The following is a 16,535-nucleotide window of genomic DNA, read 5'->3' as shown; positions in this document are numbered from 1 at the left end:
CATTTGTGAGTTACATCATTTAAATTTATTTTAATCAGATCGTTTTGTAGCAGATAAATAATTATTTTAAACACTTTTCTGAGTTTAAATCATAAAATAACATCTGGAATGCTAAAATAGTATTCAATTTAAATTATGGTTAAAATATTTAACTCTTTGATGACTGTAAATGTGAGCTTTGTATTGGTTAACGTTAAGTGGTTTATGATCGGCTCGCACAGTATAAATTTTCTCCTATACTCGTTATAATCCCAACTCAACGTTGGTACTTCTTACAATTCATAAAATACCGAAGTCGGTGACATCTTAGATGAATAGTGAATGGTTTCATATCTAGTCTGTAACTGGACCTCATAATTGAAATTAACGTGGACCCATCTTTAATCCTAATTAATTACGGGGTTATGGTCTCTCAGCGAACTTTCCCAAGAAAAGGTATTAATTTCTTGCGGGAAAATTTTTTTTTTTTAGTTGTCCATTTATTTTAATCTATTGTATGAGACTTTATTACCTGGTTGAAAGAAGGTACTGTGTGTGCATCAAGTAATTGTAACGAATAATCTTTCGTCTCTCGCTCTTTTTCACATTCTATCATCATCATGGTAGGCTGTTGTAGTATCTTTTCAAGTATATATTTTCCCGCCTGAAGATAAATGGCGAACGTAACCGAACAAAGAGCGTTTCCATTCGTTAATCTACGTCTTGGGAGGTGAAATGTTTTGCGTCGACGACTTTGGTATTTAATTATCTCCTCTTTTACTCTCCGTTGGTTTTTTTTTTTATTTTTGTTATTTTATTTTTGCCTTATTATTCTTATTTTCTTATCTTACATACACCGAGAGCCGCGTCTCATTTTCCCCCTTCTTTTTGAAGAGCGTCCGGGAAAGCGAACAAATGTTGTCTTAAAACTGGAGTTTTCGTCATATTAAGAGAATCGTTCCTTGTTTAAAAGCTCTTTGAGTTATCGCCGTTTTCTGGTTCGCGAAAAAGACTCTTCCAGAAGCAGATTAACTAAAGGTTAAGCTGTTTTTGAAAAGTATTAAATCAAGTGTCCGTCCTCTTTTTGAATGAAGCAAAAGCGCCTTTGATAGCTTCTAATTTGAAACGTGAAGATGAAATTAGTTGCGAGGAGTTGATTGGATTCAGAATTAAACGCGCTTTCAAAGTATTTTTAATGCTTTGTAAAGATAAATTAGAAGGTATTGTGTAACTTTGTTTTGACGCGGTTGTTTCTGGGACGATACATATTGAATTATTTAGCGCTATTGTTTTGCGTAATCATTAATTGCGCAATTACATCAGTCATTTCATGGTGAAATGCGTGGTGATTTTTAGGGATTTAATGATAAATTAGAGATTGTAGCACTATTGCACAGTTTGTGGTGTTGTTTTTGCTGTATATTGTCTCTACATGTACTGAAACCAACATAAAAAAAAACGGAATCTTTTCGAAATTTTTTCGCTTTCAACACAACACTACCGTATTCCATGGCCTATATTATCCGTGGCACTGATATTATTTGAAATAAAATTTATAGAAGCTTGCAATGTGCTAAAAAAGCACATTGCAAGCCTCTATAAATTTCATTGTTCTTTATCAGCAATGTTCTTTATCATTACTAGCGATGCCAATGAAAAGCGAATGTTGTCTTAAAACTGGAGTTTTTATCATATTTTAGAGAAACGTTTCTTGTTTAAGTTATTGTCTTTTTCTTATTCATGAAAAAGACTTCTAGCACGAGATTAACTAAAGGTTAAACTGTTTTTGAAAAGTATTAAATCAAGTGTCCGTCCTCTTTTTGAATGAAGCAAAAGCGTCTTTGATAGCTTCGAATTTGAAACGTGAAGATGAAATTAGTTGCGAGGAGTTGATTGGATTCAGAATTAAACGCGCTTTCATAGTATTTTTTAATGCTTTGTTAAGATAAATTAAAAACTACTGGGGATAACTTTGCTCTGACGAAGTTGTTTCTTAGACAATACACTTGAATTATTTATCACTAATGGTTTATGTATTCGTTGATTTTACAATTACATCAGTCATGTTATGGGGACATACGTAAGTGAATTTCACGGATTTATGGCAAAGTAAAGATTGTAACACTATTGCACAGTTTGTAGTGTTGTTTTTGCTGTGTAGTGTCTCAATATGCACTGAAACCAACATTATCCGAAAATGTGAATTCTTTTTCGGAATTTATTTCGCTTACAACACAGAAAGTATCGTATTTCGTGGCCTATATATCCATTGCGATGACATTTTTAGTGTACAATTTTAGAGGCTTGCGGTGCTTTTTAGCAAGTTGATTTATATTTATTTGTACTAAACATGCAAAGTGAAAAGCGAACAAGTGTTGTCTTAAAATTTATACACATACACACACAGAGTTTTCGCCATATTTCAGAGAATGTTTTCTTTGTTAAAAGACCCTTTGAGTTATCATCGTTTTCTGGTTCACGAAGGAGACTTCTGGTTGCAGATTAACTAAAGTTTAGGCTGTTTTTGAAAAGTATAAAATCAAGTTTCTATCTTTTTCAATGAAACAAAAGCATTTTTGATGGTTTTGAAACGTTAAGATTAAATTAGTTTCGATGGAGTTGATTGGATTCAGAATTAAACGTGCTTTCAAAGTATTTTTAATATTTTTTATAGATGAATTAAAAGCTATTGGGGATAACTTTGACGAAGTTATTTCTTAAACAACACATTGAATTATCTACCGTTAATGTTCCATGTATTTTTTCAAACCGTTTAATTGCATCAGTCTTGTTATGGAGACATAAGGGCGTCCATAATTAAAAGACCCTATTTTAATGTAGCCTACAGGCGAAACCAGTCATCAGAAAAGTGTGAAATTCTGAAATTCTGTGGAGGAGTTCATATGAAATGATGGGAATTTGTGTCGGGGGGGGGGGGGGGTCGGTTGCACATGTCGCCACCAGAGGGCGTTTCACTTTGAACAGCTGTAGTAAACATGTAAATTTGTGATATCACGCAGCAGCTGTTATATAACATGTCCAGTGACATGTTCGATCACCAGGAAGTGATATGCATTGCTGTTACAGAAAGAAATTGTTCCGGCTGTGCAAGTACGTCACTGCCTTGCAGACACAATGTTTATGAAAAACGGTTCTCCTCTACGCATTGCAGTGTGTGTTAAGAATGTTCTTAAACTCATTTTACAGAAAAACTTCCCTAATCTATGGCCTCCCCTATTCCTGGACCTTAATCCATGCGATTTTTGGCTTTAGGGGCATTTGCAACGTCTGGTAAGTCATGACAATCCAAGAACTTTACCTGACATTAAAGGCAGCATTTCACGCCCCGTGCTGAACATTTCCCCGCACACGCTTCGGTCAGTTGTGGAACATGCTATCTTGAGATTTCACATGGTATCTGGAAAATGATGGCCATCATGTGAAACATGTTTTGTTGCAGTAACAATTGTAAAAGTGTTTAACAATTATTAAACTTGTAAACGTTTGCCTAAATGTGTCATTTCTAAATAAAATGCCCTCTGGTGGCGACATGTGCAAATAATTTTTCCATGAAGTCCTCCACAAAATTTCACAATTTTCTGATGACTGGTTTCGAATGTAGGCTACTTTAAAATTTATGGAGTCTTTTAATTATGGACGCGCTGTACGTATGTTATTTTTAGAGATCTATGATAAATTAGGAATTATAATAATACCGAACACTCTGTAATAGTTCTTAGTGTATAGCAATTGTATGTGTGCACTGAAACCAAAATTATTTTTTAACTACAGCACTACACATAACAAGCATTACAGAGAAACAAAAAAACTTCACGTCAGGTTTCACTACACGTACACTCACATTCCCGCATGTACCGATTCGTTGGGGGTTCCGCGGGGGGGATGTGTGGGCGGGGTGCATGTGTGGTGTAGCAGTAGTAGGTAGGGCCTCCAAAGAATGGCTCGGGGATCCATGATGTTCTTAAGTCAGCCACCTCGTTGGGCAATTTGCCTGTTGTGGCGTGGTATTTGTATTTGTAAAATAATATTCCTCCGCAAAACAATATAATACAATGAGAATAAATTGTTTTCTCATCCGAACTCACAGAACCCCCAAAATCCCTCCGAAACCCCCGAAGGAGTTTGTGAATCTGTGGTTAAGAACCCCTTATTCGGTGCAAAATTTAGATATAACGCGTAAAAATTGTGTCATCTATCAAAAGGAATGTGCAGGCACTTGCTTATCCTAGAAATGTATATGCTATAGGTATGAAGTTGCGTAGGAAGGTTCCGTTCTTCTAAAAATGTGTGGGAGAATTTCTTATATACCCTTAATATACGTGAAAGGCATGCTTACCACTTGAAGTGTTTACATGCATTCCGTATTCTTCAAAATGTCAGGATGCGTGCCACTAGGAATTTGTAAGAGAGCTTTAGATACCTAGTCAAGCGTATGAATCTTTTATATAGAAATTCATAAAAGGCTTCCCTGTAACGTAGGAGTATTGCAGATCCTTTCGAGTATTGTGTCATGATTTCTTTAGTTTTTAGTTACTTCACTCGTTTTTTTTCCCGACATAACTGATTATATTTCGCGTACCTTTGAATGATTCACCATGTACCATTGGTTAGGGGAGAACCACTGATCTCTCCGAAAGTCATGGTATTCCCTAAACTGAGCAGATCATTTTATGGCCAATGTCGGGGGCGTGATCAAAAAAGTCATCTTCGTCGGCAACTAAAACGGTGTGAATCATGAAATGCACATCACTAAAGTGGCTCCTCTCCGATTTATCTCGTATACGTCAATGCGTGCGTATCGTTCATTTTCTTATGATCACGCTTCTGGCAGACATCGCGGACGTGATGTCTGGAAAGCCATCTATACATTGAATTGTTTCGTTAACGATATCCGTGACAATAAGATCAGCAACCTTTTATTTATTTACTTTTTCTCCTCTTCCGGCTGCATTCAATTCTTCCATAGAATTCGTACGAGAAAATTAGACGAAACACTGTACACATTTAATAATAATTATATTTCCCAATTTTCTTCAATGACATCATCATAAATCTTCATTAATGGGCACTTGAGCTTGTTATTTGAAGAATGTATTGTAATATGTCTGTGAAGGAGACGGAATAAATCATCGTGTAACTAATAATTCTGTGCTCAGATGGTAAAATGTTATGCCACTTTTTTTCAAAATTTCCCAATGGCAAATTTGTAAAGCAATACTTTGCCAAAATGAGATACTGTTGCGTTGCTTTTTTGACTTATTACAATTCATTTCCGTTGTTTTCTCATAAACTGAAAGTGAAAGACGAAGTTTTGCCACCTTCCAAAGTTTTGACAAACGAAACTACGGAATGCGAACAGCTCAATTTTTTGGGAAAACTGACTTATATATGACATTTCCGTCATCTGAGCACAGAATTAATAGTAGGATATTGATCAAAAGATAGATGTGATAATGGTATTGGTCAAAATTATTTTCCTTCGTGGACAAATAATAGCGGTATATTTAATCTATATACAGGGTGGGCAAAAAGTCCGTAGAAACTTTATAAATTCATAAAAACCGGAAAAATAACCGAAATAAAAAACGGTTTGCAGGATTGGTATCACTAGGTCACGGGACTTTTTTAAATACAGGAACCAAAATAACTCAAAACAGCCGATAGGTGGCGCTGACGTACACAAATCAAAGAAAAGATACGCAAAGAACGAACAGAATGCTTCCAAATAATTTATTAAAGCAGTATGCGTTCCACGAGTTACAAATCCGGCAACGGCAGAGTGCAGCAGGTCTGGATGTACTCATGGTACCCTCGACGGATCGCATCTTTCAGTTCCGACAGATTGTATGGACCGGATCGATACACCCGGGATTTCAAAAATTCTCCATAGCCAGAAGTCTGCCGGTGTCAAATCTGGAGACCGAGAAGGTCATGGGATCCTGTAACGCCTGCTAATGATTTTGTCTTCCCCGATCCTCTGTATCAGGAATGCCTTGACCGGAGTAGCAGTGTGACTAGTTGCTCCATCTCGCATAAACGTGACGGTAGAAAGCGCATCTCTTTCACGCAAGCATGGCACGACCTGCTCACAGATAACGCTGCGCATTCACCGTGTAGCCGTTTTACACCCATTTACTGGGTACTACGTTTCAAAGAAGAAGGGTCCCTTATAGCTAGTTGTATATAAAAGTGGTGTGGAGCCTTTTAATCATTGGATTTCAAAATTGTTTACGTACTGAAAAATTGACTAGCTGGGGAAATCATCTAGACCAGCTGTTCTCAACCCAAGGCATAGACTTAAGAAATGTGCCCAACTTCAGATCAGATGTAGTTCAAGATGGTCAGAGGGTCAATACGTTTTGAACTACATAAACTTACCCTTATAACCATTTAAAATCCTCGTCAACGACTAACCATTTACTGAGGTTAAATGGATAATCATTGTTAATCTACGATTTGCTTTGTCAAACACCTTTCTCATGTCAAGGAAAATATTTTAGGTTTATTAATAGAAGAACCTGATTTCAGAGATGGTCTCGAAATTTTACTGAAAAGTGTGTGCAACATCGTGTCCAAATTTAGAAAAATTCGGTGGTCAAGTGTCCAAACTTATTAAGAAACACCAAATGTCGAATAACGATCGCGTGTGCGTCGTGGACATCACTCTTGTCCATTTTTATCTTCAGTACTTTGACACTAAGTTGTTGACGAAGCAGATTGAGAAATCGCTGTAGTCAGAACGGAGAAATGTCACAGTAGTGCTTGTGTTTCGTGCTCCTGTTTGTACCGCAGTCTGTTTTCTATATTTTAAAGATAAGATGTTAGATGATTGAATTTGCATGTTATGTAAGTGCGTGTAGAATGTCTGCTTGCTTTCGGTGAAGAAACTTTCTGAAATGTGAGTCCAGCTCGTATTCGCACCTTAAATTTGTAAAAAGCCGCAGAAAAGAGACTTTGCTGTGCCATCGACAGAATTCAAGCCTCGATCCTCACGTCACGATGAGTCCAAAACGGGCGCGGTAGCCCAGGTCGATAAGATACTTGCCTAAAGCACCGAAGGATGTTTAAAGGTGTCGCGAGTTCCATACCCGGTTCGTCCTTGTCAGAAAACTTTCCTGACACAAGGGTACAACAGAAACGGCGACAACATGACCGCAGAAAAAATTGCTACTGCAGGGAGTCCCCCATCGAGGGGTTACCGCATCAACTTCTCGATGAGTATGAGAAAACAAGCCTGCCGTTCGGAATAATCGGCAATAAATTGTAGGTCCCGGTCTAAAAATAGCCATCGCGTGCAGGAAATGACCGTGGTCAAATGAGTCCAAAACGATGCCCACACGACCACACATTGGCATGATCGACATTGTCAAAAACCTTTTTTATGTCAAGGAAAATATTTTCGGTTCATTAATATTATAATCTGATTTCCAACATAGTCTCAAAAATGGAATTTACTGCTGCGAAAATTATGGCAATTTTTATCGAAAATGCCAAAATATATGAATATGGCGAAGAAACAAGATTCAGAAAAATCCAGTGGTCAAGTGTCCAACTTTACTAAGAAGAGAAAAAAACAAAAAAAAAAACCCCTCGAATATAACGATCGCGTGTGCGACGGCCATCACTGTTGTCTATTTTTATTTTCAATACTTTGGCACTAAGTTGTTGACGAAACAGATTGAGAAATCACCCTCCATTCGTTGCCATTGGCACGACGTTACGGCCCTCTCGCGTTAAAAAAAGAACGTATTTTATACTTTTTTTCGTTTGTTGCCCTTAATAAACGTGTTTTTCCTTCCGACATTTCTCGACCTCGAAAGAAAACGACCTACACATACACATACACACACACACACACAGAGAGAGAGATCTTCGTCGACCGAATCGATAAGGGTAACAACCCAACGCGCATGTCCACTAGAGTATTGAAAGGGGTGGACCATTGGGGTAGGTGAATGCAATTCTCTCTCTCTCCTGTTTTGTTATTGGCTCGATTTTATATATATATATATATATATATATATATATATCTACCGAAATACGTGTGTCTGACGTTATATCCGGTAGACTTCTGACCGAATAAAATTGAGCAATTTCTTTTTTCTTCGCATTTGACGGTGGTGGAAAAAGAGAGAAAGTGGGAAGTTAGTCGATGATGGCCACCAGGCACATAACATTGCTCCGGCGTGTCTGCCGGACAAATACCGCCATGTGGCATCGATGTAGTGATTTAAAAATAAAGGAAGAGCGTGTCTGGCTTTTGTCTCAACTTGATCAGGATGTTGTATCAATTTTCCGATTATTTATTTACCGGTGCTTAATAAAGGGAACCGTGAGGCGATACGTAACGCGAGGATATGCCTGTATTGTTTTTGATACGCGCGTATTCGATGCATTCACGGGCTGTGCCTGTAATTATTGTGTTGGTATCATATACAGAATGTCCTGTAAGTCGTAACGCGGCCTTTGTCCTAAATCGACCATACGTCGTAGAGGTATGGCTCTAGTTTGAAAAATGCTCGAAATGCGTTCAGGAATCACACACTGCGCCAGCTTTGAGATTTTGAAAATACAGTGTGCAATAAAATAAAAATCTAAATTTTTATACGGTCCCTTTGTCCTCTATCTTCCAATTAGAAAGTTGTTGCCCTGTTTCTTCTGAAGTCCAACAAAAATAGTTCCGCGTTTCCAAGTGCAATATTCGCCGAGATATTTGAATTCGAATAACGGAGAGGGGGAAAATGAGGAAAAAGAGCGTCGTTTAAGCATTTTTTTCCCCGATTTTTGAATCTGAATGTCTGAGCGAATACTGCACTTAGATAATTTTTGTGGCCTCAAGAGAGATAGGGCAACAACTTTCGAATTGGAAGTTAGACCACCGGAGAATCGTATAAAAATTTGAAATTTTGTAAGTTTTTTTATTAATAATTTCTTCTGAATTTCAACGGCATTTTAGATGATAGGTGACATCATTTGAAACATTTTCTTCCAATTGGAAGTTGTCTCTGAGACCAACGATTCAGGAAATAGCCATTAGACAACGATAAGACTGGACATCCTGTACATTTGAGAAGCAATATCACCTCAATATATTAATTTTTATTACGGTTATTTTGTAGAAATGTTATCTAAAATAGTATTTATCCGTTGATTTTACTTCCAATTCGTACCACAAATACTTGATTGTGTATACTATAATATGTCGGTACAAAATCTTGCATTTCCGTGATTACATATTGAAAACAAGTATTTATTCAATTAGATACGTAATTTTTTGTAAATTTTCCAAAAAAAGAAAACGCGTTGAAGAACAATATGATGAAATAACATGGCATCTTTAAATCTTAATCTTTTTCTTCTTTTATGAACTGAACAGTTTTCTTTATTTTGTGAATGAAATTGTATTGACGACAAAACTGAACAAAGTTCCCAAATATTGGCGAAATTACGGAAAAATCACAATGGCGGGAAATGAAGAATTACTGCAAGTTACAGTGCATTAGAATGAGACAACCATAAAATACATTATGGACATTGTATAATAGTATTTTACCATATGTATATATTCTTTATAATTTTTGTGTTTGTGTTTTTAATTGGGTTGCTGTATTTTTGAAATATATGGCATCCATATTTGTTACGGGCATCTTTTTCCTCAGCCACCTCGTTAGGCATTTTGCCTGTTGTGGCATTGTATTTGTATTTGTATTTGAATCATTTTTTATTCAATTACATTGATGCCATGCAATTTTATTATGAGCATGAGCTGTTTTTTGAAAATTTGTAAAAAATTGATTATTAAAAACATGTGAAATTTCGCACTGACATATTATAGCATACATAATGAAGTCTCTGTGGTACAAATAATTTCAAATAAATAAATGGATAACTAATATTTTAAATACTTTTCCAACATTAGAAAGTTTATTACCATGTTAAAAGGCAGGAGTCTCGTACTTCAGGGTACATCCTGAAAAAATCCTAAGACAGTCCAGAATGTCATTCATCCCATGAACTACTGATTTTGCATCTACCGATCATTTATTCGTCAGTAATGTCTCGCCTAGATTCAAAGGAACAAAAATTGTGCAGTACAAAACCAAATCTTGACAGACAGCTTTCTTGCGATACAGCAGTCTCTACCTCTACTCATATCGAAAACGTACGCAACAAACAATAAACTAATGAACTTACTACGGAATGGAAATATTTGAAGATCTAATGTGTATAGGCGAGAATAACGGCATGGGTTAAGGAAGGCAAAGTCATGTGCAACCAACCTCCTTTTTTTCTATGATCACATGGCGAAGACTTTGGAAAAAGGAAAAGCGTCGATGTTGTTTATCCTGATTTCCAGAAAGCATTCGATCGGGTCTAACATGGTATACTCTTGAGACGTTTGCCTGAGACGGATTGGGGGGGGGGGCAATTTGTTGAATTGGATAAAATCGTAGTTGAGAGATAGGTCAGAACGGATTATGGTGAACGGGGGATTTTCTGATTCCACAAGCGTCACAAGTGGAGTTTCTCAAGGAAGTGTCCTTGGGCCCATACCTTTTTCTCCTTTTTATCGATAAACTCGATCAGTATATCGACGGAATTGTTAAAAAATTCGCGGATGAGGTATGGGGATTCACATATGTAACTAATAGAGGTAGTCGGGAATCCAAGCGATTGGGAGATGCTTCAGACAAACTTGAATATGACTGCAGCATAGGCTAATGAATGGAGCATGATCTGCAGAGTTTATAAGTGCTTGGTCACTCATTTTGGTTCGAACGGTCCACGTTTCACTTACGAGTTAAATGGTATTTCTATTCTGAGTGCAACTAAAGATACCGATTTGGGAATTCTCATTGATGAGTGGCTTTTGTTGGCTGAACACTGTTCAACGATGATAGTAAAAACCCATCATCTTCATTATTAAAAAAAAAGATGTCTTCGCGTTCTCTTAAAGTCATTCTTCCACTTTTCCTAGGCTTAGGTCATCCGCCGCTGTGGTGGTCGAGTGGTTATAGTGACGGACTCGCGATGCGAGGATCCGGGTTCGAACCCCACAGTGGTGGTCGGCTGAAGTTGGTTTTCTGTGGTTCCCAACTTTAAGGTGCGAATGCGAGCCGATCTCTCCGTTAAAAAGTCTCGCCACATAGAGCAACAGGCCTACAACGTTACAAATATTCAATCATTACCCTTCACTCACAATTTTAAGTATAGATGGCAGCACTGAAATATCATACACAACACTAGCTACACACTCAGACTTGGTGTACACACTCACTTTGTTCCAGACTCTGCCACGAAGCTGGGCTGGAAGAGATCTCGGCAACGGGATAAGTCCGGTGGCAGAGACCCTGGCGTTCATTCATTCAGGTTTAGGTCATCCAGGGCTAGAGTATGCCGTAAGGTTTAAAAGGCCATACATACAGAGAGACGTAGATTCAGAGTTGAGAGCGTGCAGGGAAGAGCTACGCGTGCTCTTGTTGGCACACGAGGCTTGAGCTATGAAGAAAGACTTGATTTCTTCAATAAGTTTACGTCGAAAGAACGCAGGTGCTGGGAGACATGATTGAAGTTTTTAAAATTTCCAACAGGATGGATCATGAATGAATTATGCGCTTTTAATTAACTGCTTCGACAAGGGGACACCAGTTTCGTTTAGCAAAGGACAATTCTAGGTTGCGCTGTCACAGGGAATTTTTCTTCCTCTGATGGAGTTGTTAATGGAATAGCTTACCTCCGGGAGTCATGAATCCTAACACAGATGACACGTTAAAGAGAAGTGCGATAAACATAGTGGGATTAATCAAGAAGAGCTATCCACACTTAGAGAAGACTATTATAAAGGGCAGTGTATTTTCTATAGTATTAATCATTTTAGTTTTTTGTATCGTGATACGTATATGATTTTTTATTAGGCTGTATTTTGGTTATATTTGGCATCCATATATTTTACGGGCATCTTTTTTTCAGCCACCCCGTTTGTCAATTTGTCTGTTGTGGAATTTGTGTTTGTATTTGCATATAATGAGATTTCGTACCATAAAGTGCGATTGGAATTCAATAGATGGCGCAACAAATGATGAAAACTTAATAAGAAAAAAGTAACACAACACGACGCACACATACGAGTATATCTCTGACACACACACACGCAGCGTTCTCTTCATAATAAACTAGATATGACGGTATTATTGAAATGTATACCAGTCACATTTCCTTACTCAATTCTCGCCCAATGACGTCACGATTCGAAATAACCTCGTTTCCGAGCAAAAGCGGAAATCGTAATTCAACATTTCACTCTCACACACTTCTCTTAAGATTTACCCTTAAATCCCAACCAGTATTTCATAATCTTCTCTCTCTCTCTCGCATGTATGTGTATTCCAGTGTGTTGCCAAATGCATTTCGAGTTTAATCCATAAATTTTCCCAAGAATCGCTCGAGGGCATTCTTGGTGCTACTCGGTATTCCAGAAAATTCGCCCTTAAGCGTAGACCAATCAAGTTGCTTGGATATTCTCAGAGAATTTGCATCACGTTTTCCTCCCGTGACGTGTTGGTGGATATATTGCGGATGGATATACAGTTAAGTATACACGGGGATGTTTAAAAAACAATGTCTGAATGGAATAAAAATTTTGAAATTTAAGTAAAATATGAAAAAAAGAGAAGTCAAATATATGATAGGGAATACTTGTGTAAACTAATACCGTCTTCGCCGCTTATTATAATCAATTATCATGATTATTATTATTATCAAGCTGCAAGATTATGTAGGAAGCTAGAAGATGTTTTCCTTCAGCCCCCCCCCCTCCCCCCCGCTTGTTGAGACAAACATTTCCGTACTGTCGTTACCGGTCCGTAGTATTCACTGCGATCCTTGTACGTGTGGTGGAGCTGCTTCTGCAATGGCCTTACAAAAGTGCAGAGAAAAGTATGGCGACAAAAAAAAGAGCTTTTCCATGCAGTTCTTGGTCAGTTTCTTTCATTTGACCAGATTAAATTTTCCAAGATACTTTCTCAAGGGAATGTATGGAACGTATGAAAGTATCGTGATTCGTAATACACACCAGATAGTTCCATTCCAACGGCTTATAATGTCTGAATAAATAAAATGCGTCATTTTAGCTTAAAGACTTAGTTTTGGAGTAGAATAAAGAAAAATGGAGTGATTTTGGAGCATTTTGAAACCAATTATGTGGAAATAGAAACAGTGTGTATGTTCTCTATACAAATCTACAATTTTAGATCGATCGTCACCAAATTTTGTGTATATACTAAATGGAGCCCGACTTGAACGATAGGCTACTTTAAAATGTCGTTAGAGCAGGGCAAATGCCCGAAATGGGCAAAAAATCTGTCGGGCAACAATGCTTTTTGAGCCTCAACAATCACTCTCCGAACGTTTACTTTGGTTACCGTGGTCCCCTAGCAACGCGTTTAGTATATGTATAACAGTTTATGCCTTTATAATGGTTTGCCACATTTTCAATACTCCCAGTAATGAGGTTTTTTGAATGGCGTCATGATCATCATCAGCATCGCTTTGAGGGTCGGGAAAAGTGATTCTCATAGAAATCAGTGTTATAATTGCTGATTTTACATTGACCTTTGAAAAACCAAACACACCCGCTTCCCATCTCATTGATATATCGAAACGTTCCCGGAGGATGGGTGTGTCTGTAAATTTTATTAAATATCTTCAGAATAATAAATAAAAATATTACATATAGATTGCACATATAAATTCACATATAATCAATGTTCGTCAATGGACGTATAATATACGGAGGGAGAAATTAAAAATCAACTGTAAAATCTACATCATAATCTTCTGAAAGTTCCTGATTCCATCCGAAGATGAACATTCTAGCGTCCATGCGCTCTAAACAGCGTCCCTTGACACTGTGGTCATAGCTTTGTTGAGGTACATTCTGGAAGAGTCCGTTGGTTCGTAAAATCTCAGCGAGATAGTGGATGATCCCGGAGTACACAGGACAGAAGTCCTGTAATACTTGTGGTATACAAGACGGGTATAAATCGTCTCTCTGCAACGCCACGCCGGCCCGTCTTTGCTGTTACGCGTTGCTTAATAGTCCTATACAGGAAGATATAATGACTCCTGATGTGGGTTAGGATATTTTAAAATTAATTATGGGCCCGTAAAGTGTATCGGAAAAATTCCACGGCCTTAATTAAGCATTTTTTGAAGCAGAAATTAGCAGATGGATAACTTGAAGTTCAAGGAAGGGGGGGGGGACGAAATACCTTGCGCCCCTTAAAAAAGGGGAAAATATATATATTCATTTCTACGTTCCTTTAAATCTAGATTTGTTTATTTCATGAGTCGCGCAGGGAGTCGCCATACTGTTTCACTCAGACACGGTTTGCATGTCCCTCAAAGAAATAGGGAGATATCACGTGATCCAAAAAGCCTCCTTAAAAACACCCGGGTATTATAGCTAGTAAGTAAATAAGAGAGACCTACAAGGTTCTGCCATAAAAATTAAGTACAAAAATGGGCTCCTCGAATAAAACAGGGCTCCGCCGTTGAAATTATATACTGAAAAGGGCTCCGCGAGTCAAAAAAGGTTGAGAACCGTTGTTCTAAGGAATTGGTACATGTTGGAATGTGTACGTTTCTGTGTAATGCTTGTTGTGTGTGTGTGTGTGGTGCTTCCATCTGCCATCAGTTGTTCTAACTATGAGTCAAGTGTTATGGTTGAATAATTGTGTTGTTGTAGGCCCGTTTCTCTCTCTCTCTGCGGTGACGCTTTTTACAAAACAGGGAGATCGGCTCGCATTCGCGCCTTGAAGTTGGTAACCACAGAAAACCAACTTCAACCGACCACCACTATGGCGACGGTAGGAGTTCGAACCAGGGTTTGACCCTGGTGGTCTTTCGGTGCTTAGTGCTCCGGACGTTGCATCGCTCTTCCACCATGGCCCAAACCCTCTGGGTGACCAGTTTATATCTCCTATGGGGACAGAGCGAGGGTCATGGTCGGTTCCGGGTTCAAGCTAGATGAAAAATTCCTTGGTTCGAACCCGGGTCGTCGCGATGCGAGTCCGTCACTATGATCACTCGACCACCATAGCGGCCAGATAAACAGATGAGTTAATTATGGATATCTTGTACTTCAACACAATGAATTTTTCGCTTAGGTACACTCTCCGCCCCCCCCCCCCCATTTCTGTAAGTCCCAAATTACATTATAAAAGTTTGATAAAACATCTTTTACAAAACTTGAAAAAAGCAATCTATAAGCGTATTGGTTACATTTGCTCGAATATAACCAATACACTTATGGTTGCAATTTTCAAGGTTTATAGATAAATTTTTATCAAACTTTTATAGTTCAAATCCCTTTTTAATTAAAGGAGCGGGTTAACGTTCATGCACACCATATTTATGGGAAACAAATCTGCGCGTGAGAATCTCGCGTGAAACTTCTATGTTGTTTAGGGGCCGTTCAAGTATTACGTCATCATCGATGGGCAGGGGGGAGGGAGTTTCCGATTTGCTGACTTTTGATGGCAAGGGGGGGGGAGGTTGGATGATGCTTACGTCATCAACCACTCTTTATGAAAATATGAAATAATTATTCGGGTAATTTGAGTGATGTAGAACCGCACTGGGGGCCACTTAAGTGCTCTAAAACCACGTCACTCAAGGGATCTCTAAATGTGTCACGGATCGCTTAAGTGATCTGAAACTGTGCCCAGGGCCATTTATGTGATCTAAAAATGTGTCGCGGGCCGCTTAAATGTTCTAAAATTGTACCACTGGACATTTAAGCGATCTGTAAATGTTCCGCTTAGTTCATTTTTTTTACAAAATTAGGTTTGAGGAGGGCAAGCCACATTAGATAACCCCCCGGGGCCATATTTGGTCCATGGGCCAAGTGTCTTTATGCGATTTATCATTATATGGCTTAGAGGGTGGGTCGCAATGAATTTATTAAATTTTGAGTTCATAGCCTTCAAATAACGTTGAAATTAACAGAAATCAATTATAATAACATATATAATGGTATTTTCTTCCGAAATTTCAATTAAAAGAAAATTTTTTGCATTAAAAAAATAAATTTTTGATCGTGGGGAAGGGGGGGGGGCAAGCCCCCTATGCCCCCCCCCCCATGTACGTATCTGATCCCACCAATACGCGTTAGGATTCAGAGGGACAGAGCTGATGACGAAATTTTGCTGACAAGGGGGGGGGGGTCAAAAATGTCTAAAAATTTGCTTACGTAATACTTGAACGGCCCCTTAACCCCTAGATTCATAAACATTCGTCTCACAGACCGCGCAAAATACGTAAACACTTGTAACTTTTAAAGTGAAAGAGATAGAAAGATGAACTTCTCCAAGTACCTTCCTAGACCGTTCAATAATTAGTATTGTCAGAGTGCACTTATGCTAATGGAGTTACAGTGAGTAGGTCGTCGTTCCACAGACGAATGTTTATGAATAGTGTTGCGATTGCAGAACGGGTGCAAATTGTGCAGAAACGGGGGGGGGGGATATTGCAGA

The 16,535-nt window shown here is 38.3% G+C and overlaps 1 protein-coding gene across 2 annotated transcripts in view; it reads left to right on the top strand.

The window, feature by feature from the left end:
• The window catches only part of tutl (immunoglobulin superfamily member turtle), a 320,969-nt gene that overhangs the window by 101,589 nt on the left and 202,845 nt on the right, over window positions 1-16,535 (top strand). The gene's annotated exons all lie outside the window — the stretch shown is intronic.

The sequence above is a fragment of the Pholcus phalangioides genome, unplaced genomic scaffold, assembly GCF_987345545.1.
Source record: "Pholcus phalangioides strain wild (caught in Gottingen) unplaced genomic scaffold, Ppha-v1.0 ptg000008l_1, whole genome shotgun sequence".
NCBI classification, from domain to species: domain Eukaryota; kingdom Metazoa; phylum Arthropoda; class Arachnida; order Araneae; family Pholcidae; genus Pholcus; species Pholcus phalangioides.
The sequence above is the reverse complement of the archived record's forward strand: the minus strand, read 5'-3'. Positions and strand labels throughout refer to the sequence as shown.